Source organism: Urocitellus parryii, chromosome 7 (assembly GCF_045843805.1).
Source record: "Urocitellus parryii isolate mUroPar1 chromosome 7, mUroPar1.hap1, whole genome shotgun sequence".
In the NCBI taxonomy this organism is placed as follows: domain Eukaryota; kingdom Metazoa; phylum Chordata; class Mammalia; order Rodentia; family Sciuridae; genus Urocitellus; species Urocitellus parryii.
The window spans coordinates 164,867,222-164,891,024 of NC_135537.1; the positions used below are offsets into that span (position 1 = coordinate 164,867,222).

Here is a 23,803-nt window from a genome sequence, read left to right on the forward strand (position 1 = left end):
CACTTGCCTTGCATGCATGAGGCACTGGGTTTAAAACTCAGCACCACATATATATAAACTAAAGATATTGTGTCCATCTACAACTAAAAAATATATATAAATACATATTTATATAATTATATAATATATATATTTATCTATATAATTATATTTAAGTAAAAATTTGGCACATTTCCTAAATGGATGGAATGTGTAAAAATGTCTTGCCAGTCAGTACAACATAGTTTCTAAAATTAGTGGATATATTTTGGACTCATCTTCAAGAATTGATAAAAGATAACTATGTAAGAATGCCATGACCCCTGGAGGTTTTGTTGATAATATTCTAACCTTCAGCAAAGGCATTATTCAAAAAGATCATTGGTATTTAATTGCAGTGTCTACACTATACAGATGGCCCTATTCCTGATTTTGTTGGCAGGAATTGCAAAGAGGGTCCCTGCTATGGCCTTTGAACCTGTGTTGAATTTCCTTATGCTTTAATTACTGGAAATGTAAGAGTTAAGAATAATACAGATATACTTATAGCCTGTAAAAGATGCACTCTAACTAATTACATCAATAGATTTAATAGAGTTGATAATCCTTCACCAACCCTCCTTTGTCTTACTACCAGTCAACATTTCAGAACCATGGTATGCTGATGCTGGTGTTCAAGTTCTACAACAGATCCATGTTCAGTTAACCAGACCTAAGGGAGCTCTTGGTCTCCTAATTCTTGGAGTGGCTGCTTTAATCTCATTTACAGCTTTTACTGTAACAAGGTCAGTGGCTCTATCTCAGAACATTCAATATGCAAATTTTCTCAATAATTTGGCTCAAAATACTTCCAAAGCCCTCCATTATCAGATAAATACTGATGGAAAGATTGAAACTAAATTGAAGGCCTTGGAAGCTACTGTCATAAATATCAGCAATGAGCTATGCACTCACAAGTTTAAATAAGGGTTTAAATGCCATGCTGACTAGAAATATGTCTGAGTTACTGCAGCCAAATATAATGTTCCTATAGGGAACAATAGCCAGCATCTCATTGGGGAGTTCTTCTTCCTGTTGAGAAGGGTGTAAGCCACCTGAGAACTGAAAAGTCTGAAATAATTAGTGAAGAACAAAAGACAGAGTCAGAAATGTATTTACAAAAGTGGAGCCCCTGACATCAATGTTTATTGCTGCACAATTCACAATAGCTAAACTGTGGAACCAACCTAGATGCCCTTCAGTACATGAAAGAATTAAGAAAATGTGGCATATATACACAATGGAATATTACTCAGCAATTAGAGAATAAAATAATGGCACTTGCAGGTAAATGGATGGAGTTAGAGAATATAATGCTAAATGAAGTTAGCCAATCCCCCAAGAAAACAAATGTCAAATGTTTTCTCTGATATAAGGAGACTGATTCATAGTGGAGGGGGAGCAAGGGAGGATTAGATGAACTCTAGACAGGGCAAAGGAAAGGGAGGGGGCCTGGGGATAGGAAATATGGTAGAATGAGATGGACATCATTACCCTAAGTACATGTATGAAGACATGAATGGAGTGAATATACTTTGTATACAAGCAGAGATATGAAAAATTGTGCTCTATATGTGGAATATGAATTGAAATACATTCTTCTGTCATATATAACAAATTAGAAAAAAAAAATTTTTAAAGTGGAGCCCCTGATAGATCCAGTCCCCATAAGAGTTGGAACTAGACAAAGGAAAGATGGCTTCAATGATTTCAGGGGGTACATTGTAGATAGGCTTATTCAAACAGCTGCCAAAATTTTGGGGGATACAGAACAAGCAATACCATTAATAATACAACTGGCTTATGACCAAGCATATTGTTGCTGCAGAGAGGTTATTAGACCATGGAGACATGAAGATTTAAACACATATATTAAATTATGTAGAGATATTAATGAACAAGGGCAAGTCTTGGCAGCTGCAGTACAACAGGCTTTAGATGCCAAGCCAAAAACATGCTATAATTGTGAACAAACAGGACATTTTAAAAGGAGCTGCCCCATAGGAGGAGGGTTTAACAAAACTAGAAATCAAAGGAATAGAATACCGGGTATTTGCCCACAATGCCATAGAGGGAGACACTGGGCTAATGATTTCCGTTCTCAAACCACCATAGAGGGTACTCCCTTATCAAAAAACGGACAAGGATCAGGTATTTACCCTTGATATCGTGGAGAAAGGCATCAGGCTTCATTGCCAAAAAACGGACTGGGGGGCCCAATGCTCCGGGGCCCACAACCACAAATATACGGGGCAGTGGAGGAGCCCAGCAACACCATCAGGGTGGTGCCCAGGACACATTGTCCATTAAATCCCTCATCAGACAAACCCGAGGGAGCGCAGGGTTGGACATCTGCGCCTCTGCCAGAGCAGTACTAACTCCAGAGATGGGAGTTCAAATCATTCCTACAGGAGTAAAAGGACCTCTTCCCCAAGGAACAGTAGGCTTATTATTGGGACGTAGTTCATCTACATTAAAAGGACTTATGATAAGTCGTGGGGTAATTGATCCTGATTATGTAGGTGAAATAAAAATTATAGCTAGTTCTCAAAGAGGTATATCAGTAATTTCACCTGGAGATAGAATAGCACAGTTGTTAATAATACCCAGCTTACATAATAAATTCTCTAGTCGTAGTGTAGAAAGAGGTTCCAGGGGATTAGGCTCCATAGGTATAGATTGGGCTATGCTGTCTTTAAATTTAGATTCTCGCCCAATGCTAAAACTAAATATTCAAGGTCATGAGTTTAATGGGCTACTGGACACAGGTGCTGACCTTAGCATCATATCTCTTCAAGAATGGCCAAAACATTGGCCATTACAACAAGCTACTCAAACAATTCGAGGCCTAGGAGTGGCGACTAATCCCCATAGAAGTGCAATGATATTAGATTGGAAGGATCCTGAAGGATGTGAAGGAACTATACAGCCCTATGTATTGGATCATCTTCCCATAAATTTATGGGGATGAGATGTCCTAGATCAACTAGGTTTGATGTTAACAAATAACATCAATCCTAATGCGCTCACTACTAGGGCTAGACAAGGTTGTAGGAAAGAAAAAAGATTAGGAAAACAAGAACAAGGTATAGCAGCACCAATTCAAATAGATCAAGGAACAGACAGACATGGGTTGGATTTTCAGAAAGGGCCACTGAGACAATCAAAATTACTTGGAAATCAGAAAGACCAGTGTGGGTTCCTCAGTGGCCTCTGACTAAAGAAAAGATACAAGTAGCCCATGATCTGGTCAAACAACAATTAGCGGAAGGACATATACAACCTTCCATATCTCCTCATAATACTCCCATTTTTGTCATCAAAAAGAAATCTGGTAAATGGAGATTATTGCAAGATTTAAGAACCATTAATAATGAGATGGTTATTATGGGACCTGCTCAATCAGGGATTCCTCAATTGTCTGCTTTACCAAAAACCTGGCATGTTTTAGCTATAGATATTAAAGATTGTTTTTTTTCGATTCCAATTCACCCCGAGGATAGTCCACGTTTTGCATTTACTATCCCTGCATTAAATCATGAAGGTCCTGGGCTGGGGATGTGGCTCAAGTGGTAGCGCGCTCACCTGGCATGCGTGCGGCCCAGGTTCGATCCTCAGCACCACATACCAACAAAGATGTTGTGTCCGCCGAGAACTAAAAAATAAATATTAAAAACTCTCTCTCTCTCTCTCTCTCTCTCTAAAAAAAATCATGAAGGTCCTGATCAGATATATGAATGGAAAGTACTCCCTCAAGGGATGGCTTTCAGTCCAACTATGTGTCAAATCTATGTTAATAAAGCGATCCAGCCACTTAGAAATCAAAATCCTGAACTAAAAATATTTCACTATATGGATGATGTATTATTAGCACATAAAGATAAAAACACATTGCTGGAATGTTATGCCACACTTACAAACTTATTAAAAAATTATAATCTAGAGATAGCAATAGATAAAGTACAATTAAATTTTCCAATTAATTATTTAGGAGTTCTATTATCCTCAACCATGTCTGGTCCACCAAAAATTCAAATACGAGTAGATCAACTCAAATCACTTAACGAATTTCAAAAGTTATTGGGAGACATAAATTGGATAAGGCCTTATCTAGGCATACCAACAGGAGAGTTGGGACCTTTATTTGATATTCTAAAAGGTCCATCAGATCCAAATTCACCCCGAATGTTAACTCCTAAAGCTAGAAAGGCATTAAAAATTATTGAAACATATATGGAAAATATGCATCTAGATAGAATTGATATAAGTTTGCCTTTATTATTTATTGTACTACCAACAAAAAATATTCCTACGGAAGTATTTTGGCAAGAAGGTCCATTATTGTGGATACATTTATCTTATTCTCCTAACACTATTCTTACTAGGTATCCTGAGGCTGTAGGACAATTAATACTCAAAGGAATAAGAGCAGCAAAGGGAGTGTTTGGAATTTCTCCCAATAAAATTATTACTCCATATACTATGGATCAAATTGATGAGTTAGCTAATGAGTTAAATACTTGGGCAATAATCATGTGTAAATCTAATGTTTCATTTGATAGTCATTTACCATCTAATCCTTTGTTGTCTTTTTGGTCTTTGCATCCTGTAGTTTTTCCAAAAATGACAAGAAAAACACCTATCATGAATGTTCCAAATATATTCACTGATGGGTCAAATAATGGTACAGCAGCAGTAGTTACACCTGATCAAACTTTTACATTTTTAGTACCCAAACAATCAGCTCAAAAGGTAGAGCTTAATGTAGTTTTACAAACTTTTGTGATGTTCAAAGATTCTGTATTTAATTTATTTTCTGATAGTCAATATATAGTTAATGCTATAATATCTCTTGAAGATGCTGGTAGGATTTCCCCTTCCTCTACTGTTTTCTCTTTGTTTTCCACTATACAAAGTCTAATCTGGGACAGAAAAGATCCATTCTTTATAGGACATATTAGGGCACATACAGGATTGCCTGGAGCCCTTAATTTGGGCAATGATTTAGCAGATAAAACTACACATGACATATATATTTTCTCTACACTAGAAGAAGCTACAAATTTTCATAAAAGGTTTCATGTTAATGCTAATACTTTACAAAAGCGTTTTAAAATAACTAAGGAACAAACCAGACATATAATAAAACAATGTCAAAATTGTGTGACCTTTTAACCACAAGTTAATCTTGGAGTCAATCCTAGAGGACTGATACCTAACCATATTTGGCAGATGGATGTCACACACTTGCCAGAATTTGGAAAATTAAAATATTTACATGTTACAGTTGATACTTCTTCCGGATTTTTGATGGGCTCCCTTCATCCCGGAGAAAAAACTAAAGATGTTATAGCTCATTGCTTACAAAATTTTGCCACTGTGGGCGTTCCTAAACAGTTAAAAACAGATAATGGTCCTGGTTATACTTCTACCTCTTTTAAACAATTTTGCTCATCATTTGGTATTACTCATATAACAGGAATCCCATACAATCCACAGGGACAAGGCATAGTTGAAAGAGCTCATCAAACTATTAAAACGTACTTATTAAAGCAAAAAGAGGGAATTGGAAAGGGGTATATATCCCCCAAAGATAAACTTAAAATAAACCTTTTTACTCTAAACTTTTAAAATTTGGATTCATCAGGACTTAGTGCTGCGGAAAGACATATGTATCCGAAAAATGTACATAAGCCTAAGGTACTTTGGAAAGATATTCTAACAGGACAATGGAAAGGTCCTGACCCAGTGATTGTCTGGAGTTGGGGTTCTGTTTGTGTTTTTCCACAGGGAGAACAGCAGCCGATTTGGATTCCAGAGAGATTAAGTAAAGCAATTTCTACAGAAAAAGAAGATGATTTGGCTCAAATCCATAACAGCGGATATCCAGAACTCCAGTTTGGCTACCCTTACATCTGCGAAAGAACCAGGATGCTTTTTTCAATATCTATTTTATTATTGCCCTTTCCCACATCATAAAGTTCTATTTTATTTTTGAGCTCATACAAACCTAGGTTAATGTTTTTCTGATCAGTTTTATTTTTTGACTGTGTAGTTTTTAAACATTGCAATGGAGATTTCACCTAGGTAAAGCTACAAGGCCTTTATTGTCTTATGTGTTGTATGTTATGTGTGCACACTTCTGTTTTGTGTTGTATGTATGTGTGTATGTCCATATTTCATATATGAGGAGCGCTCATGAAAAAATGGATCCGAATTTTTTTTATTCTCGTGATTTAAATGGTTTAATTTAATTTAGGTAAACAGCTGTTAAGGATTGTTTTTAAAGGTGGTTAACAGGTCTGTTTGCTTACTAATTTAAATTAGGTAAACAGCTGTTAAGGATTGTTTTTAAAGGTGGTTAACAGATCTGTTTGTTTACTTTCACCTTTCCTTTTCATTATATTTAATAATTCTGTTCAGGATAATGTCTCTTTAGCATCATTGCCAGAATTCCCATCTCCATCCCAGTGCCGGTGAAGACTAAGATAAAACCAAACTACAGCTTCTATGATACCTATCACAGTAAACTGTATAAACTGATGCATCAATGAATATAACTCAACAAGTAATGCTCAATCAAGGACTCGATTTACTTTGGGAAGAAATGGACATATTGATAGACTCTTCCACTTTGAACTGCCTGCAGAAATTGCCTGGACTATATATCAGTTGTATGCATTGTGAACTATCGTTTGGTGCAGCGAATTGTGGTAGTGCTGGCATATCTTTGCTGATGGTGTCACCAGTGATGCAATTTCCTTGGCAGCGCACCCCATGTTAATTGTGGTAGTGCTGGCATATCTTTGCTGATGGTGTCACCAGTGATGCAATTTTCCCAAAGGAGCCGTCAATTGGCTTGGTGTCGTGGCATTTCTGTATGCTCCTCCCTTCTACTAGTGATGGTCTAAAATTTTGGGGCCTGCCGCAAACTGCCCGGTCCCGGGCCGGCTGAGTCCCGCTCCTGCTGCCGAACACTGCCTGCGGCACCCCTGCTGAGCGATTCCCTGCTGAGCTGTCAGTGCACGCGGGCTTGCAATCTTGCAACCCGGTTGGGCACAAAAACACAAGCCAGTCAAACTGAGACAAAGTTTTATTTAGAGAGAGGCCGTGTGCGTCCCCTAACAGGTGGGTCCGCCACGTGTGTGTTCTACCCTGAGCCGGGCGGTTTCCCCTTCCCCCGGAACACCCTCCTACCATCCTTTCCCAACCAATGGGAACTCTCCCATTACAAGAGTGACATGAGTAACCTGAGTCCTGAAAATGGGCCCAGCTAGACAGCATGAGTCCAATTACCATATGAATGTGAATTGCTGGCTGGCAGTCAATAAAATCCAAAGGTGCCTGTATCAATATTTTTGCTGTGGCTCCTAACAGGGGCCAACAGAGGTGAGGCAAAGAACCTCACCCCCCACTGGCACCAAGGCTAAATTTGGGGGCCAACAGAGGTGAGGCAAGAACCTCACCCCCCCACTGGTGCATAGGCCTATCCATAAGTATGGCTGAATGCTGGACCGGTAGTCAGTGATGGGTTGATCCGATTGCAGTGGTATAAACCTAAGACAGGAGGCTGACGCCTAGAGGTCAGTTTTCCCATGACGGGTAAGAAACATATGTTGAATTGGACAACCTACCAGGCACGGTCCTTAAGCCACATTGCTTGTTGTTTAATTAATCAGAAGCGGGGAGATGCTGAGGGCCATTGCCAAGTAGGAATGACGCATCAAAATTTCCTTGCCAGCGTACCCCATGTTAAATGGACTTGCCTTGGAAATTCGCTGTGACATTGCATGTGTTTTTTTTCTTTTTTAGAGAGAGAGAGAGGGAAACAAACAGTGCCCCCAATGATCTTCCACTCGGCCCCCTCACGTAAAGGTCCCACCACTTGTGTGTGTGCGTGTGTGTGTGTGTGTGTGTATGTGTGTGTGTGTGTGTGTGTGAGAGAGAGAGACAATTGGCATTAAACCCAGGGATGCTCTACCACTGAGCTACATCCCTAGTCCCTTTGTTTTTATTTTTTTATTTTTTTAAAGAGAGAGTGAGAGAGGAGAGGAGAGAGAGAGAGAGGGAGAGAGAATTTTTAATATTTATTTATTTATTTATTTTTTAGTTCTCGGCGGACACAACATCTTTGTTGGTATGTGGTGCTGAGGATCGAACCCGGGCCGCACGCATGCCAGGCGAGCGCCCTACTGCTTGAGCCACATCCCCAGCCCTTGCATGTGTGTTTGAGAAAGGTGACCCTGCTCAAGGACCAGGGTGAATCCAGGTTTAGGGTGTATCCTGCAGGTTTTAGGAAGTATCTCGCTCCTTGGGTTTAGGGCGTTCCTGGTTTAAGACAATCCGGGTTTGAGGCAGTTCCAGGTTTAAAGTTATTCCTGCTGGGAATAGGGCATATCCTGCTGCCTGAGTTCCCGTTGAGTTCTCGTGGAATTCAGAAAGTATTTGGGACGTGAATTGTGTGCGCAGAACTTGGATTTCCCCAGAACATGTTTGTAGAGGCCGGTGTGAGTTCGGGAATAAAGAATTGCTGTTTGAATCTACAAAGTTGTGAGTGGTTTGAGATTCTGTGCCCAGCCAGACTGTGGCAGGATTGTAGCTCAATGGTAGAGTGTTTGCCTGGCATGTGTGATGCACTGGGTTCGATTCTCAGCAACACATACCAGTAAATAAAGGTCCATCAACAACTGAAAAATGTTTAAAAAAAAAAAAAGAAAATTCACATTGTGTCAGGGCAGTTAATCCAGAGGAAATATGCACTGGTCATTCACAGACACCAGACATTCCTATCCACTAGGCTCAATGCACGGTGGTCCACACGGAGCCCAAGGATGATGGCCCACACAAGCTTCCCAGTGAGACTGGGGAAAAGGTTAAAAATCATCAGCAGGGGTGCCGCAGGCAGTGTTCGGCAGCAGGAGCGGGACTCAGCCGGCCCGGGACCGGGCAGTTTGCGGCAGGCCCCAAAATTTTAGACCATCACTAGTAGAAGGGAGGAGCATACAGAAATGCCACGACACCAAGCCAATTGACGGCTCCTTTGGGAAAATTGCATCACTGGTGACACCATCAGCAAAGATATGCCAGCACTACCACAATTAACATGGGGTGCGCTGCCAAGGAAATTGCATCACTGGTGACACCATCAGCAAAGATATGCCAGCACTACCACAATTCGCTGCACCAAACGATAGTTCACAATGCATACAACTGATATATAGTCCAGGCAATTTCTGCAGGCAGTTCAAAGTGGAAGAGTCTATCAATATGTCCATTTCTTCCCAAAGTAAATCGAGTCCTTGATTGAGCATTACTTGTTGAGTTATATTCATTGATGCATCAGTTTATACAGTTTACTGTGATAGGTATCATAGAAGCTGTAGTTTGGTTTTATCTTAGTCTTCACCGGCACTGGGATGGAGATGGGAATTCTGGCAATGATGCTAAAGAGACATTATCCTGAACAGAATTATTAAATATAATGAAAAGGAAAGGTGAAAGTAAACAAACAGATCTGTTAACCACCTTTAAAAACAATCCTTAACAGCTGTTTACCTAATTTAAATTAGTAAGCAAACAGACCTGTTAACCACCTTTAAAAACAATCCTTAACAGCTGTTTACCTAAATTAAATTAAACCATTTAAATCACGAGAATAAAAAAAATTCGGATCCATTTTTTCATGAGCGCTCCTCATATATGAAATATGGACATACACACATACATACAACACAAAACAGAAGTGTGCACACATAACATACAACACATAAGACAATAAAGGCCTTGTAGCTTTACCTAGGTGAAATCTCCATTGCAATGTTTAAAAACTACACAGTCAAAAAATAAAACTGATCAGAAAAACATTAACCTAGGTTTGTATGAGCTCAAAAATAAAATAGAACTTTATGATGTGGGAAAGGGCAATAATAAAATAGATATTGAAAAAAGCATCCTGGTTCTTTCGCAGATGTAAGGGTAGCCAAACTGGAGTTCTGGATATCCGCTGTTATGGATTTGAGCCAAATCATCTTCTTTTTCTGTAGAAATTGCTTTACTTAATCTCTCTGGAATCCAAATCGGCTGCTGTTCTCCCTGTGGAAAAACACAAACAGAACCCCAACTCCAGACAATCACTGGGTCAGGACCTTTCCATTGTCCTGTTAGAATATCTTTCCAAAGTACCTTAGGCTTATGTACATTTTTCGGATACATATGTCTTTCCGCAGCACTAAGTCCTGATGAATCCAAATTTTAAAAGTTTAGAGTAAAAAGGTTTATTTTAAGTTTATCTTTGGGGGATATATACCCCTTTCCAATTCCCTCTTTTTGCTTTAATAAGTACGTTTTAATAGTTTGATGAGCTCTTTCAACTATGCCTTGTCCCTGTGGATTGTATGGGATTCCTGTTATATGAGTAATACCAAATGATGAGCAAAATTGTTTAAAAGAGGTAGAAGTATAACCAGGACCATTATCTGTTTTTAACTGTTTAGGAACGCCCACAGTGGCAAAATTTTGTAAGCAATGAGCTATAACATCTTTAGTTTTTTCTCCGGGATGAAGGGAGCCCATCAAAAATCCGGAAGAAGTATCAACTGTAACATGTAAATATTTTAATTTTCCAAATTCTGGCAAGTGTGTGACATCCATCTGCCAAATATGGTTAGGTATCAGTCCTCTAGGATTGACTCCAAGATTAACTTGTGGTTAAAAGGTCACACAATTTTGACATTGTTTTATTATATGTCTGGTTTGTTCCTTAGTTATTTTAAAACGCTTTTGTAAAGTATTAGCATTAACATGAAACCTTTTATGAAAATTTGTAGCTTCTTCTAGTGTAGAGAAAATATATATGTCATGTGTAGTTTTATCTGCTAAATCATTGCCCAAATTAAGGGCTCCAGGCAATCCTGTATGTGCCCTAATATGTCCTATAAAGAATGGATCTTTTCTGTCCCAGATTAGACTTTGTATAGTGGAAAACAAAGAGAAAACAGTAGAGGAAGGGGAAATCCTACCAGCATCTTCAAGAGATATTATAGCATTAACTATATATTGACTATCAGAAAATAAATTAAATACAGAATCTTTGAACATCACAAAAGTTTGTAAAACTACATTAAGCTCTACCTTTTGAGCTGATTGTTTGGGTACTAAAAATGTAAAAGTTTGATCAGGTGTAACTACTGCTGCTGTACCATTATTTGACCCATCAGTGAATATATTTGGAACATTCATGATAGGTGTTTTTCTTGTCATTTTTGGAAAAACTACAGGATGCAAAGACCAAAAAGACAACAAAGGATTAGATGGTAAATGACTATCAAATGAAACATTAGATTTACACATGATTATTGCCCAAGTATTTAACTCATTAGCTAACTCATCAATTTGATCCATAGTATATGGAGTAATAATTTTATTGGGAGAAATTCCAAACACTCCCTTTGCTGCTCTTATTCCTTTGAGTATTAATTGTCCTACAGCCTCAGGATACCTAGTAAGAATAGTGTTAGGAGAATAAGATAAATGTATCCACAATAATGGACCTTCTTGCCAAAATACTTCCGTAGGAATATTTTTTGTTGGTAGTACAATAAATAATAAAGGCAAACTTATATCAATTCTATCTAGATGCATATTTTCCATATATGTTTCAATAATTTTTAATGCCTTTCTAGCTTTAGGAGTTAACATTCGGGGTGAATTTGGATCTGATGGACCTTTTAGAATATCAAATAAAGGTCCCAACTCTCCTGTTGGTATGCCTAGATAAGGCCTTATCCAATTTATGTCTCCCAATAACTTTTGAAATTCGTTAAGTGATTTGAGTTGATCTACTCGTATTTGAATTTTTGGTGGACCAGACATGGTTGAGGATAATAGAACTCCTAAATAATTAATTGGAAAATTTAATTGTACTTTATCTATTGCTATCTCTAGATTATAATTTTTTAATAAGTTTGTAAGTGTGGCATAACATTCCAGCAATGTGTTTTTATCTTTATGTGCTAATAATACATCATCCATATAGTGAAATATTTTTAGTTCAGGATTTTGATTTCTAAGTGGCTGGATCGCTTTATTAACATAGATTTGACACATAGTTGGACTGAAAGCCATCCCTTGAGGGAGTACTTTCCATTCATATATCTGATCAGGACCTTCATGATTTTTTTTAGAGAGAGAGAGAGAGAGAGAGAGAGTTTTTAATATTTATTTTTTAGTTCTCGGCGGACACAACATCTTTGTTGGTATGTGGTGCTGAGGATCGAACCTGGGCCGCACGCATGCCAGGTGAGCGCGCTACCACTTGAGCCACATCCCCAGCCCAGGACCTTCATGATTTAATGCAGGGATAGTAAATGCAAAACGTGGACTATCCTCGGGGTGAATTGGAATCGAAAAAAAACAATCTTTAATATCTATAGCTAAAACATGCCAGGTTTTTGGTAAAGCAGACAATTGAGGAATCCCTGATTGAGCAGGTCCCATAATAACCATCTCATTATTAATGGTTCTTAAATCTTGCAATAATCTCCATTTACCAGATTTCTTTTTGATGACAAAAATGGGAGTATTATGAGGAGATATGGAAGGTTGTATATGTCCTTCCGCTAATTGTTGTTTGACCAGATCATGGGCTACTTGTATCTTTTCTTTAGTCAGAGGCCACTGAGGAACCCACACTGGTCTTTCTGATTTCCAAGTAATTTTGATTGTCTCAGTGGCCCTTTCTGAAAATCCAACCCATGTCTGTCTGTTCCTTGATCTATTTGAATTGGTGCTGCTATACCTTGTTCTTGTTTTCCTAATCTTTTTTCTTTCCTACAACCTTGTCTAGCCCTAGTAGTGAGCGCATTAGGATTGATGTTATTTGTTAACATCAAACCTAGTTGATCTAGGACATCTCATCCCCATAAATTTATGGGAAGATGATCCAATACATAGGGCTGTATAGTTCCTTCACATCCTTCAGGATCCTTCCAATCTAATATCATTGCACTTCTATGGGGATTAGTCGCCACTCCTAGGCCTCGAATTGTTTGAGTAGCTTGTTGTAATGGCCAATGTTTTGGCCATTCTTGAAGAGATATGATGCTAAGGTCAGCACCTGTGTCCAGTAGCCCATTAAACTCATGACCTTGAATATTTAGTTTTAGCATTGGGCGAGAATCTAAATTTAAAGACAGCATAGCCCAATCTATACCTATGGAGCCTAATCCCCTGGAACCTCTTTCTACACTACGACTAGAGAATTTATTATGTAAGCTGGGTATTATTAACAACTGTGCTATTCTATCTCCAGGTGAAATTACTGATATACCTCTTTGAGAACTAGCTATAATTTTTATTTCACCTACATAATCAGGATCAATTACCCCACGACTTATCATAAGTCCTTTTAATGTAGATGAACTACGTCCCAATAATAAGCCTACTGTTCCTTGGGGAAGAGGTCCTTTTACTCCTGTAGGAATGATTTGAACTCCCATCTCTGGAGTTAGTACTGCTCTGGCAGAGGCGCAGATGTCCAACCCTGCGCTCCCTCGGGTTTGTCTGATGAGGGATTTAATGGACAATGTGTCCTGGGCACCACCCTGATGGTGTTGCTGGGCTCCTCCACTGCCCCGTATATTTGTGGTTGTGGGCCCCGGAGCATTGGGCCCCCCAGTCCGTTTTTTGGCAATGAAGCCTGATGCCTTTCTCCACGATATCAAGGGTAAATACCTGATCCTTGTCCGTTTTTTGATAAGGGAGTACCCTCTATGGTGGTTTGAGAACGGAAATCATTAGCCCAGTGTCTCCCTCTATGGCATTGTGGGCAAATACCCGGTATTCTATTCCTTTGATTTCTAGTTTTGTTAAACCCTCCTCCTATGGGGCAGCTCCTTTTAAAATGTCCTGTTTGTTCACAATTATAGCATGTTTTTGGCTTGGCATCTAAAGCCTGTTGTACTGCAGCTGCCAAGACTTGCCCTTGTTCATTAATATCTCTACATAATTTAATATATGTGTTTAAATCTTCATGTCTCCATGGTCTAATAACCTCTCTGCAGCAACAATATGCTTGGTCATAAGCCAGTTGTATTATTAATGGTATTGCTTGTTCTGTATCCCCAAAAATTTTGGCAGCTGTTTGAATAAGCCTATCTACAATGTACCCCCTGAAATCATTGAAGCCATCTTTCCTTTGTCTAGTTCCAACTCTTATGGGGACTGGATCTATCAGGGGCTCCACTTTAAAAATTTTTTTTTTCTAATTTGTTATATATGACAGAAGAATGTATTTCAATTCATATTCCACATATAGAGCACAATTTTTCATATCTCTGCTTGTATACAAAGTATATTCACTCCATTCATGTCTTCATACATGTACTTAGGGTAATGATGTCCATCTCATTCTACCATATTTCCTATCCCCAGGCCCCCTCCCTTTCCTTTGCCCTGTCTAGAGTTCATCTAATCCTCCCTTGCTCCCCCTCCACTATGAATCAGTCTCCTTATATCAGAGAAAACATTTGACATTTGTTTTCTTGGGGGATTGGCTAACTTCATTTAGCATTATATTCTCTAACTCCATCCATTTACCTGCAAGTGCCATTATTTTATTCTCTAATTGCTGAGTAATATTCCATTGTGTATATATGCCACATTTTCTTAATTCTTTCATGTACTGAAGGGCATCTAGGTTGGTTCCACAGTTTAGCTATTGTGAATTGTGCAGCAATAAACATTGATGTCAGGGGCTCCACTTTTGTAAATACATTTCTGACTCTGTCTTTTGTTCTTCACTAATTATTTCAGACTTTTCAGTTCTCAGGTGGCTTACACCCTTCTCAACAGGAAGAAGAACTCCCCAATGAGATGCTGGCTATTGTTCCCTATAGGAACATTATATTTGGCTGCAGTAACTCAGACATATTTCTAGTCAGCATGGCATTTAAACCCTTATTTAAACTTGTGAGTGCATAGCTCATTGCTGATATTTATGACAGTAGCTTCCAAGGCCTTCAATTTAGTTTCAATCTTTCCATCAGTATTTATCTGATAATGGAGGGCTTTGGAAGTATTTTGAGCCAAATTATTGAGAAAATTTGCATATTGAATGTTCTGAGATAGAGCCACTGACCTTGTTACAGTAAAAGCTGTAAATGAGATTAAAGCAGCCACTCCAAGAATTAGGAGACCAAGAGCTCCCTTAGGTCTGGTTAACTGAACATGGATCTGTTGTAGAACTTGAACACCAGCATCAGCATACCATGGTTCTGAAATGTTGACTGGTAGTAAGACAAAGGAGGGTTGGTGAAGGATTATCAACTCTATTAAATCTATTGATGTAATTAGTTAGAGTGCATCTTTTACAGGCTATAAGTATATCTGTATTATTCTTAACTCTTACATTTCCAGTAATTAAAGCATAAGGAAATTCAACACAGGTTCAAAGGCCATAGCAGGGACCCTCTTTGCAATTCCTGCCAACAAAATCAGGAATAGGGCCATCTGTATAGTGTAGACACTGCAATTAAATACCAATGATCTTTTTGAATAATGCCTTTGCTGAAGGTTAGAATATTATCAACAAAACCTCCAGGGGTCATGGCATTCTTACATAGTTATCTTTTATCAATTCTTGAAGATGAGTCCAAAATATATCCACTAATTTTAGAAACTATGTTGTACTGACTGGCAAGACATTTTTACACATTCCATCCATTTAGGAAATGTGCCAAATTTTTACTTAAATATAATTATATAGATAAATATATATATTATATAATTATATAAATATGTATTTATATATATTTTTTAGTTGTAGATGGACACAATATCTTTAGTTTATATATATGTGGTGCTGAGTTTTAAACCCAGTGCCTCATGCATGCAAGGCAAGTGATCTACTACTGAGCTACAACCCCAGTCCCAAAATGTGCAAAATTCTATTGCAGAATGATTACAGCAATAATGTAGTGGTAGTTTTGTTCTGTTGAAATGACTGGCTTTTTATGAGAAAGTCCATATAGTCCAAATATATAGACTTTATGGATTATATGGGCTTTCTCATAAAAATCTGGGAAATAGGTCCAATAAATTTCTCCATACACCCCACTTACCTGACAACTCAAAAGATCTATCATGGTCATAAACATTGTGGTTGGAAACTTAATTTCTCCTTGTTGTTGAATCATCTGCTCAGCTGTTGCATCAGATTCTTCAATTGTTTCCATGATGGCAGTTTGAATGTTTGGTCCCCCAGGGTCTTTTTCATTATTTTCCCCCTTACTAGCTTCCTGTTCCTGCTGGGAGTCAGGGTTGACATCTCTGGATCTATCTTTAGTCATTTGAACCTTGGCTCCATGTCCTCCATATATGATGGCACCCAAATAACACCTTATAGTAACTTCTGGGAAAAAACAATCATGACCTCTGCCCCCCATTATCACTGGATCTGATCCTTTCCATTTTCCTGTGTAAATCTTTCCACCAAACTGGGCCCAATAAACCTAAGGCAGCAGTGCAACCTTCAGTGTCACGATTTTAAAAATTTAGAACGAACAATGATTAAGATTATTTTGTGGAACTTATTTCCCCCTTTTTGCTTTTGTAATTGTGGTTTCATAGATAAATTCAAAAGGTTTAGCATCTCCAATCTATTCTATGCATTATCACTATGAATAAAACTTATAAATCAATATAACAATGTAACATGCCATCATCAGTATCAATGATGATGATTCAGTCATAACATTACCCTCTATACAAAAACAAAAACTCCCCGCAGGAAGCAAGAAAGGCTCAAGTAGAGGAGGCTCCCTCAGGGGCCCCAAAACTCCCATTACACTCTTCAGTGGAGCCTTAGCCCCTGCTTTGACCGTGTTTTTTAGAAGGAGGGGAACCGAACGGTGCCCCGCTAGGATACGTTAACGACTTTCTGCAGGCCAGCTGAACACTGGCACAAGCAGCACTTACGAAGAAAAAGAAATAAATACCGTGTCCCTCCTACACCGCGAGCACGAAAGTAGAAACAGTCTAATTTTAGACTCGCCAACTTATCCCCCGAAGGGGGTGCACCGTTCCTGGAAGTACTGCAATACCAGGTCGATGCGTGGAGTGGACGGAGCAAGCTCCTATTCCATCTCCCTGCTCCAAAAATCCATTTAATATATTGTCCTCGGATAGAGGACGTATCAGATATTAAACTGATAAGAACAGATACTACACTTGATCTTAGCCAAAAGGCCGAGAAGCGATACCGGGCTGGCTATGGTCACCCGTGGCACTCGTCGCTCCACACATCTTCAGCTCACGGTGAGAACCGTCACGCTCAATTAAAGACTCACCCTCACGCGAGTGTGACTGTGCATAAGGGATTCAACTTGGAAAGCATAAAAATTTTGTCAGATTATTGCTATTCGGGGGGGAAACTTTCACCTTTCTCTTTGCTCCCATAGCTCCCGGGAGAAAGAGACACTGTAAATTTGCATGCCCCGCCCCACACAAGCAGTGCCGGGCCTTCGGTGCCCGCCCTCTCGCCTTAAAATAGAACACCGCCTCTAAAACAATTGGCTGGAAAGCTCTTCCGGCCTCATTGCCCCGGAACCAGGAGGGAAAGCCGGGGCGAGAAAGACGCAAACAACTCTACGAGGTTTTTCTTCCCAGCATTCTTCTTTGTTTTTAATCTTTCAATATTTTCTTTTTTTAAGAGATGAAGTCAACTTTCTGGAGGTTGAGGTGTCGGTCTCCAGAATGTAGTCCCCGGAGGAACGCACGCTCTCGCCGCCTCAAGGGGTGGGCAGAGTCTTGGCAAAGGGGGCCCTCGGAGGATCTACGCCGTTAGCGGAGCTAAGCCCGCTGCTTGCAGGGCAGGAGGGGAGGAGCCTGGAAAGGCAGAGGAAACCGCTGGTTCAGACGCCGGTTCAACGACCGGCGTGGGAGGCCCGATAGCTGGGGCGGGGTCACCAAGAGGAGACCCGGCGGGAGAGGGCGTGGCGAGCAGGTCGGGCGGGGACTAGTGGGCTCTCCTACTGGGGAGAAAGCGAGAGGCTCTGAGCGTGGGCCGCGGCGCGAGAGGGATGTATCACGACTTAATACTTCTGACAGGCCCGACGCGGGGGCGAGTGCAGAGAAGCGGAAAGGCCGGTGAGGAAAGGGGGATTGCAGTTCTCCCAGGAAAGAGATAGTGAGCGCTTGGGCCCGGGGTTGTCGCAGTGCAGGGGGTGCGCAGTGGCCAGATTCTGGTTGTATTTTGAAAGTAGAGCCGCTGGCTTTTGCGGACACACGGGGAACATATGGGTGTGAAAGAGAAGAGTGGACGGTGACTCCAGCGGTTCTGGCCAGAGCTACTGGAAGGAAGGACACGGTTGTCATATTCTGAGTTGGGCGAGGACCAAGTTTGTCGAGGAGGCTGGAGGTGGAGGCGGAGCGAGGTGCGTGTTGCCCTGTTTGCAGCTCAGTTTAGGAGAGCACAAGCTAGAGATGCGCCTCAGAGAGTCAAGAGGAGGTGGCAGGTAGGCAGCTGGGTGTACCAGGCTGGACTGCAGCCTGGAGCTATTTTGAGAACTGTCAGCAGAGAAGTGAGGACCCTCCGCCAGGAGTTGGGAGGAGCTCCCCAAGGGAGAGGGTGTCCATCCACCACAAGTAGAAGGGTGGAGCCGAGGCATGAGCCCAAAGTCAAGGACATTAGAAGGACAGGCAGAAGGAAAATCTGGAGAGCAAGGTGTTCTGGAAACCAAGCCCAGACAAGGTATTTCAAGAACGAGGGACCGCCCAACCCAGTAGAGAGCTGCCGAAGGATTCCGGTGAGGTGGGGGGGATTGGAGATGGACCTTGAGGAGAGCAGTGCACAAGAGACTGACTGGGGCAGGTTCAAAAGAGGGCAAGATCCAAACCCAGGGTCATTCTACAGAATAAGTATCCTGCGTCTTCAAGGAACGGCGTGCCGGTTGTGAAAGACGGCGCAAAGGCAGAAGGGCACGGAACGAGAACTGGCAACTAAATGCAGCAAGGGATTCCAGACTGGGTCCTGGGCCAGGAAAACAAATCTCTCTAAAGGATGCTTTGGGATAGCTGGAGAAATCTGAACTTGGGAGTGTTAGCTTATTAGTATGGTGTTCATGTCAAATTTCCAGATGGCCATGTTCCCAGGAAACACACACTTAATTAAGTATCTGGGGGGTGAAGGGACATTGCATGTGCAACCTACAAGTGGTTCAATAAAGAAAAATATATGGGTGTGTGCGCGTGTGTGTGCGTGTGTGTGTGTGTGTTTCGGGGGAGAATATTATAAAAGGAGAGAGTTATAAAGCAAAATGTGGCCCTGTTGACGGTTGGCAGACCTGGGTAAGGGGTACAGAGAAAGTCTCTGTATAACTCTTGTAACTTTTCTGTGTGTGTGTGTGTGTGTGTGTGTGTGTGTGTGTGTGTGTTTTGAATGGGAGATTGAACGGGCGCGGGCGGGTCGCTTTACCAATGAGCCATATCCCGAGCCCTTTGTTGAGACAGGGTTTCACTGAGTTACTTAGAGCCTTGATCAATTGCTGAGAATGACCTGGAACTTGCTGTCCTCCTGCCTCAGCTTCCTGAGCCCCTGGGATTACAGGAATGCGCCACCACACCCCGCCAAGTGTGAAGTTATTTTAAGATTATTTCAATAATGTAGAGAGAGGATGAGAGGAAAGTTGGGAGGGAAAAATATAGACGACTGTTTGTGTTATGGGCCAGGCTATATGGGAATGACCAAACAGACTTAATTTTACCCTTGAGACTCATGTCATATAAGAAATGCTTGTCCCATGGGAAAGCCCCACCCTCTGTACCCATCAACAGTTAATTTAGCATGTTTGGCAACACAAAATGGCAATTCCTATACAATGTAAAATTTTTCTCTTTGGTTCCCATTTTGCTTGGACAATGTACCCTCTCAGAGAATGATTGTTCAGCCGTTAGTAACCCTTCTCCTTATGATTTTGGATCCCATGACATTTGTTTGTGGTTTTGAATCATAGCAACAGCCACTTATGATTAATATGGTTTTGGACTATAAAAGGTGTACTCAAACCCCAGGAGGGGGTCGAAGGGTGTGGACTTGCAGCCTGGCCCTTGGCCCGCCAGCTGGTGGGTCTGGACTGCCGGCTGGTGAATAAAGATGGTTCCATCTCCTGCTTTTCGGTGATTTATTGCAACCTCGCCATAACATTTGGAGGAATTTTCCTGCAAAAAGAGAAATGGGGTGGTGGCTAGAGGGTGAAGTAGGTAGAGTTTATATTAAGGAGGAAAGAAATAATACAACTTACATGCTGGTGGGGAAAGGAGAATATCGATGATGAGGGAGAAGAGAGTAGGAGAGAGTTGCCAGAGGCAAGGAGGGGTGCCCAGGTGCAGGGCAGGCCTTTGCCAGGAGCTGTGGCGGCTCATCTGCAGCACCTGGGGGTGGGAGTGGGGTCACAGATCTAAGAGGTGGGTGGATACGCCCTGGGAACTCCTGGAAGCCTCCTGATTGTATCTGCAGGATTTCCTCCTTCGGAAGCAAGGTAGTCAGTCAGCTGAGAGGGGGGCAGGTTGGAGAGGAAAGTAAGAAACAGATGTCTGGAAAAGTGGAAGATGAATGGAGTAGGGAAGAAGAAGATGAGTTAGCTGCTCTGCGCAGCACTAAGAGTGCCTGCCTGTCAGTGAGGGCAAAATTACTCACCCCTTCGTCAACCTCCAGGGTGCGCGGGATCCAGGGTTATAGTTGTTCTTTGTTGTGGATTGAATGTTGATGTCCTGCCCCCAGCCCCAACACCCATTCCTGTGTAAGGGCCTAAACCCCCACTGGGGCTGTGTTTGGAGCTGGGGCCTCTTAAGAAAGTGACTAAGGATAAATGAGGTCATAAGGGTGGGACCCTCATCCAGTAGGATTCCTGTGTTTATATGACAGAACAGGAAAGGGGCAAGGGAGCTGAGAATATATGCAAAGAAATTAATCCAGGTAAATGGAGATGGAGGGACCCTGGGGGCAGGGGAAGGGGAGGCAGGGGAAGAACAGTGAAAGGTGGCAACTAGAAGGTGGTTAGAGAGTGTCATAGCAGAAGTGGACAGGGTTTATAGCAGTTGTTAAGGACAAGATCCAGAGTCAGACCACGGGAGTGGTTGGCTGGGGTAGGCCCAACGTCAAGCAAAGGTGTTGGAGGGATTATGATAGACAAAAAGAATAGGAACAAGTAGTTCAGGAGCTATAAAAGCCGGCCAGATCAAGGAGCAACAGTAGGCGGGTACAGTGGGATGAGCTCCAGTGGTTGTTGAACAAGGAAATGGAGGAACACTTGTTCAGGAGCCCAACCACCCGTGAGACTCCTCTATCTACGCCTCTTGAAATGCGGAAAATGAGAGAAAGTAGACAAAAGAAAAGACAAAGGTCGGCAAACCTGCTTTTGAAAACCTTAAAAATGGGTGAGGGGTGCACCGTTCCTGGAAGTACTGCAATACCAGGTCGATGCGTGGAGTGGACGGAGCAAGCTCCTATTCCAACTCCCTGCTCCAAAAATCCATTTAATATATTGTCCTCGGATAGAGGACGTATCAGATATTAAACTGATAAGAACAGATACTACACTTGATCTTAGCCAAAAGGCCGAGAAGCGATACCATAGCACCCTCCCCTCGCCCTCACCGTCCTCCGCTGGCTCACTTTTAGCTCGCGGTGAGCACCACCCCGCCTACTCCTACTCTCTTTTTCCTGTGTCTCCTTGGGCATCGCATGGGGCCTACTGGACCCGTGAAGATTCCCGATTGGCCCCACTTAGATAGAGGAATTTTAGCTGCCCTTGGCGGCTCTGGCGTTCAGGGGCGGGGGCGGCCTCCAATACTTTGCATGTCCCCGCCCCCCCTACCGGAAAGGCGTGGCTACCGTGGGCCCCCTCCACCTGGCGACCGCTTCCAGGTCTCCAGGCAGCCCAGGACGGGCTCTGTTCCCACTTCCAGACATACCGAGACCAGAGAGGAGCAGCGACTGCCGCTGACTCCGAGTCCAAGTCGGAGCCAGGAGCTCCGGAAAGCCAGAACTCGGTTTTGTTTCCCGCACCTACTTCACACTCAACCAGTAACTCTTCAGTGAATGAGATCGTGCCTCCCACACGCTCGGCCAAACCCCGACAAACCGAGCTTGGGATGGCTCCTTCTCAGTACTTCCCTGCTTCTTCAGGCCATCTGCCCAATGATTCGCGTCCCCGGGTGACGTCCCCGGCTCCCCTTCACTGGAATGAGACGCTTCCCGCCGCAAATGATTGACCTTTCAGTTTTCTCCTTGTGATTCACTCCCGCGGAGTTTGCTCAGATCCACGTGCACTCAATGCTGGGCCCTGGTCGCGCTGTGTGCAGAGGTCGGCCGGATGTCCTTGTGCCTTTGATGAAAGCGTGCCGCGGTGTCAAGGTGTCCTGGTGATCCCGACCACCCTCGCTGCACCTGAACCTTGAATTTCTAGGAGATCCAGAGCGTGGAGGGAGTTCTCAGGCAGCGCCACTCGCCCCAGCCTGGTCCTCAACACCTCAAAATTGGGACTGCTTGCTTTGGGGCGGTCTGGGCCGGGGATGGGGGCAGGTGTCTAAGGCAATAGATACTTTTTTGTTGTTGTTTTTTTTGGTACTGGAGACTTAATTCTCGACCCTTAGCCACTGAGCCACATCCCCACCCCACCCCACCCCCTTTAAAAAATATATATATATATATTTTTTTTTTTTTTTCTAGTTGTACACAATACCTTTATTTTGTTTATTCATTTTTATGTTGTGGGAGGCCAACCTTACACATGACTGAGTTACACTTCCCCACTGGGTGCTGAGACGCTCAGTCACAGAAATGTGGCACCCTTCTTGGGCGCCAGGGTCGGTGTCCTCTGCATGTGTGTGTCTTGCTACAGCCCCAAGGGTGAAGCTACGCTCACCTGTTCCTTTGTAATAGAACCCCTTGCCCTGTTTAGGATAGAATCTTCCATGGAAGTGCCTTACTGTGCCCTTGGGTGTGGCCTACCCAGGTGTCAGTCAACCTGCTGACAGTGGACATCATGAAGATACTCAGCCCCCTGAAACCTGACCCCTTGCCTCATTTGAATAGCTTCCCTCAATAAAAGGGGTCAGCGCGTGCTCTCTCTCTCTCTCTTTCTGCTGACCCTTAAGGTCAGAGGAGCGAGCCGTCACAGTGACCCCAAAGTGTCACTGTGTCTCTTGTGTGGTTATTTCGTGCAGCCCAGTTAGCCCAGTTTAACTAGAGTGACCCCTGAGCCTTTTAGTCACGAGAACAGAAACCCGGCATTATGTGGTGCTAAGGATCGAACCCAGTGAGCGCTCTGCTGCTGAGCCACAACCCCAACCCCCTCCCCATCCCTTTTTTATTTTTAGACAGGATCTTGCTAAGTTGCTGAGGCTGACTCCCAACTTGCAATTCTCCTGACTCAGCCTCCCGAGTCGCTGAGATTACAGACGTGCTCCATCACACCCTGCTACGTGGCTTATTTTTAAAATGACATGTCTGTCTTTTTCTTCCTTTTCTTCCTCTTCTGCTTAACTCTCTCCTTCCCTAACAATAGGGAAAACAATGTTAGACCAGGACGAAAAGAAAAGACCACTGACTCCAATTAAAATCAAATTAAAGCAAGCATATTATTTCCACCCTCGGGGCTGCCTCTCCCAACAAAAACCGAGGGAACAAGACAGCACTGCATCTTTCTTGCAGCCCAGCTTTATAGCCCAGAAAGTTACACAAAGCGGGCGGTCGGGCGGGCGGGCGGGGGGGGGGGGGGGGAGGTGG

General features: G+C 42.3%; 2 non-coding genes across 2 annotated transcripts; both read right to left on the reverse strand.

Moving 5' to 3' along the window:
• Positions 1 to 17,083: 17,083 nt before the first annotated feature.
• On the reverse strand, positions 17,084 to 17,274 carry LOC113178544 (U2 spliceosomal RNA). Its single transcript, XR_013344100.1, has one exon. It is a non-coding gene; the product is annotated as a U2 spliceosomal RNA (small nuclear RNA).
• A 4,178-nt stretch (positions 17,275 to 21,452) lies between these two features.
• Positions 21,453 to 21,643, reverse strand: LOC113178626 (U2 spliceosomal RNA). Its single transcript, XR_013344091.1, has one exon. It is a non-coding gene; the product is annotated as a U2 spliceosomal RNA (small nuclear RNA).
• Positions 21,644 to 23,803: the final 2,160 nt, after the last annotated feature.